This window comes from Schistocerca serialis, unplaced genomic scaffold (genome assembly GCF_023864345.2).
Source record: "Schistocerca serialis cubense isolate TAMUIC-IGC-003099 unplaced genomic scaffold, iqSchSeri2.2 HiC_scaffold_661, whole genome shotgun sequence".
NCBI classification, from domain to species: Eukaryota; Metazoa; Arthropoda; class Insecta; order Orthoptera; family Acrididae; genus Schistocerca; species Schistocerca serialis.
Genome location: NW_026048257.1, coordinates 238283 through 242091, shown reverse-complemented (window position 1 = coordinate 242091; position 3809 = coordinate 238283).

The window sequence follows — 3809 nt, the reverse complement described above, 5'->3', positions numbered from 1 at the left end:
AATGGAAGGAAGGAAGGATGGAGAAGGCTCGTCCGTTGCGAGAGCGGCAAAACGGCCCTTTTCAGGGCCACCAACTTGCCTTTTGCGGGAAGGGCGGAATTGTTGTTGTTGTTGTTTGTGTGGACGGCTGTGATGTATGTGTGCATTTTGATTGTGGGTGGGGGGGGCGCGTCAAAGCGTGTTGCGCGGGGTACGGCCACGAGGTTGGTCGCCGTGGCGTGGAATGGTGGCACGCCTCGTTGGCGTGGTTTTTGACCCATTGGTGTTGTTGGTGTGTGTGTGTGTGTTACCCGTCTGCGAGGGGGGACAGTGCGATCGGCGACTTTTGTGTCACCGTAACGACGGCCGTTTGCGGGTTTGTTTTGTTTGCACATCATACATGGCGAGGGTGAAATGTGAAATGTTTTTGTTTGGTTTTTTTTTTTTTTTTTGCCGCCCACTATTCCCTTTGCTGTACGCCGAGTTTGACAATGGTGCGACGTAACTGCAGCGTGGAGGTGTGTGAGTGACGTTGAAATGAACGTGCCATTAAGACGCATTGTTGTTGTATTGTACTGTACGTGTACGGCGACACGCACGATGATGTACCATTCGACTCTGATGTTTGATAGCCGTGTCTGACTGATTGCGTACGACGCACGCACACCGATGTCGTCATTCAAGATGCACGCGTGTCCAGTGCAGTATACAGTAAGCGCGACGACGGCGGCGGCGGTCGTTTGTTTGGCGAATGTCTGTACACGTGTTTGTCTGTGTCCATCCGGTATGTATTTGTTTGTTTTGAAAGTGTTTTGTGTGTCGGTGACGTGGTCCGATCCGTCGCCCCCTGAGTAACTGTCGATCGGCGCGATAGACCGGCGTCACGCAACTGAACCGAAGTCGTGGGCACACCCGTCATACTGTTGTACACCGTCGCGCTGAGAACGGTAACGAAAGGTTGACTTTGATCGGTCGAATGTCCGGGCAGAACGTGAGGAATGAGGCAAGAGTGCAAGGAGGGGGGGAAGGGAAAAAGGGGAGAAACGCATTCGTAGAGCAACGGAACGTTCCCGTGTCGGAGGCGTATTGGAGCCGCACTGAAATGCGTTTAACGGCGGCGCGGCTGCAAGTGTCTGCCGTGGTGAACGTTACCTTTGACGGCTGCATTGGGCTTTGCCTTTGCTTTTGCTTTCGCTTTCGCGTTCGCTTTCGCTTTCCCGGATGTACGTAACGTTTGTTGATATGGTTCTGAGGAAGAGTGTATGACAGTGCCGTGCCGTCCATGTTCGTGTGCCCTCCCATTGTGTGTATGCTATTGTCTGTGTACTTGAATGATGTATGTAGGTGTTAGTGGACATGTTTTACCAGTGGGGGGAAATGGATCGTCGATAGTTGCCGTCACTCTGTCACGGTCGAGATGACGCACCCTCCGTACAGAAAGGTGTCGAGAAAGTGAGTGTGTGTGTGTGTGTGTGTGTGTGTGTGTGTGTGTGTGTGTGTGTGTGCGTGCGTGCGTGCGTGCGTGCGTGCGTGCGTCCGTGAATTGGCAGTGTTTGGAGGTGGGCGTGCCCTGCATGTGGCCCGGAAGGCTGTTCGTTAGGCGGTAGTGTTGTGTGGACAGGGGAGGGGCATGCGTAACGCTGCTGGCATGGCATTTCGGGAGATGGGAGGGGGCAAACGAGGAAACGAGGAGCGGCGGCCAAAGACGGGACGGGGAGGGGCGCGGTGTGGGTGGCTTGCGCCTGTGCTCGGCGTTGTGGTTTGTGCAAAAGAGGAGGAGAAAAACAATGTGAGTTGCCAGGGAGGGGAGCGGTGTTGTGTTGTGGTTGTCGTGGTGTAGCCGCAGACGCGGCTGTCAGTGAACGTGGCGAGACGGACGGATGCGCGGAGGGGCGGGGGCGGCGCATTTCGCCGGTGCCGTGCCGTGCCATGCCTGAAAGCCGCGTGGTCGCTGTGTTGTTGGTGGCGTGGGGGCGAGGAGAGTACCGTACGGGTGTGCTTGTGCGCCGGAAATGGCACACTGCGCCCGCCCGTCTTGGAGGCTGATGGCTGTGGTGTGGAAATGGGGCGCGGTGATGTTGAAGCAGTTGAAGAACAGAAAAGAAACCAAGAAAACGGAAGGCGTGATGCGGCGGTGGTGGTGAGAGCGGGAAAAACAAAACAAAAAAAAAACAACAAAAAAAAAAAAAAAGAAGGAAAAACAAAAAGTCTATCAATATTAAAATGTAAATGGAAATGGAAATGGACCCAGGTATAACCTCCCTGCACAAATAGCAGAGAGTCCGATGATAATAAAAATGTGCCAGAATGTTAACGTCCCTACAAAACAAACCCAACGATAATATTAATGAAAGAGTGAACCGTATGTAACATTGCAACAGACATAATGAAACCTGATAAATTGTATAAGGGCAGCAGCGTTGACCTTTGGCCCTGTATTCAGAATAAAAAGAGCCAAAGATCGTTACCCCAATGAAAAAGACACTGAAACACGTATGTAACATAGTAGCGATGGCGAGACATTGTAGCATCTGTGACCAGAGAGTTTGCGCTGGACTGCGCGAGTGTTGCGAGCGGTTCTCAGTCAGTCAGTCAGTCAGTAGTCGTTGCGAGTCCGTAGCTCTGTGTAGTTGAGGGCTGTACTCTGTCAGTAGTCGTCGCGTGCAGTACGCTAATAGTCGTCATGCAGAGCGGTCGGTCAGTAGTAGCAGCCGAGTGCGGTTGTGTGATGTAGGCGGTCGGCAACACTGGTCAAGATGGTGAATAAGGTATACTGTTAATTAATATAATCATTAGATAATGAAAAATTGTATTTATTGTAATTATTCTCCAACAAGTTCCCCAGTAATAATTTTTATTTCAAAAGCATTTTTCAAACATTTAATTGTTTATTGAACTAAAGAGTTCGTTGCACTTCACATTTCATTCCACTTCTTTGAAGAAAAATGTCACTAAAATCACAAAAAAAGAGAATATTATTATTTGCAATGCAGTTCCTCCAAGCGCTGCGCAACAACCAGAGCAGAAATGTGACATCCATTTATTCGGAGGTAAGACATTAATTCTGATTGTTTTGCACAGGGCCAAAGACCGATATTTCGGTTTAATTGAAGTTTCTTGTCACTGAACGGACGTTTTTAAATGTTGTGTGAAGACTTTATATTTGAGTCAGATTGCGAATTTCACATTTTTGTTGCCATTTTCAATACCTCTCATTGTGGGCGAGGTTACAATTAGCGCAATGTCCATTAGCATCCGTAAATAACATTGTCCATTATTTTAAATGTTGCTGGGAGGTTACAACACACACACAAAAAAAAAAAAAAAAAAACAAAAAAAAAAACAAAAAATTGCATTTATATCCGCTCCTCAATTGTAGATACCCCTTACACAGCTGTGTGCAATGAATGAGTGCTGGCTGGTAATTAATTGCACTCCTTGGAGGGAAATGCCATAGGAAGTAGTCTTTAAAAAGTGAATGTTTTTCGTTAAGAGACAAAAGTTACTTTAGAAAAAAAGTAATAGTGGGGCTTTTGTTGTTGAACAAAATAAGTACAATGAACATACGTTATCAGATTTGCGCAATGCAGCGTCACACCACCTTTTGATTATAACACAATAGACTATACATCGTCCCGAACCGTGACCAGAGTCGCGAGACGAGCAGAGCACGCCGCCGACGCCCGCTCAGTACAACCGTCCACCCGCTACTACTGTCGACCGACTACTACCTCTCCCGACTCGCGCTACAATATATATATATAACAACTGTTCCTGGCGACCCGGTGCGTGCCACTACTGTCGTCTGGCGCGGTCCAAGCGCCGACTAG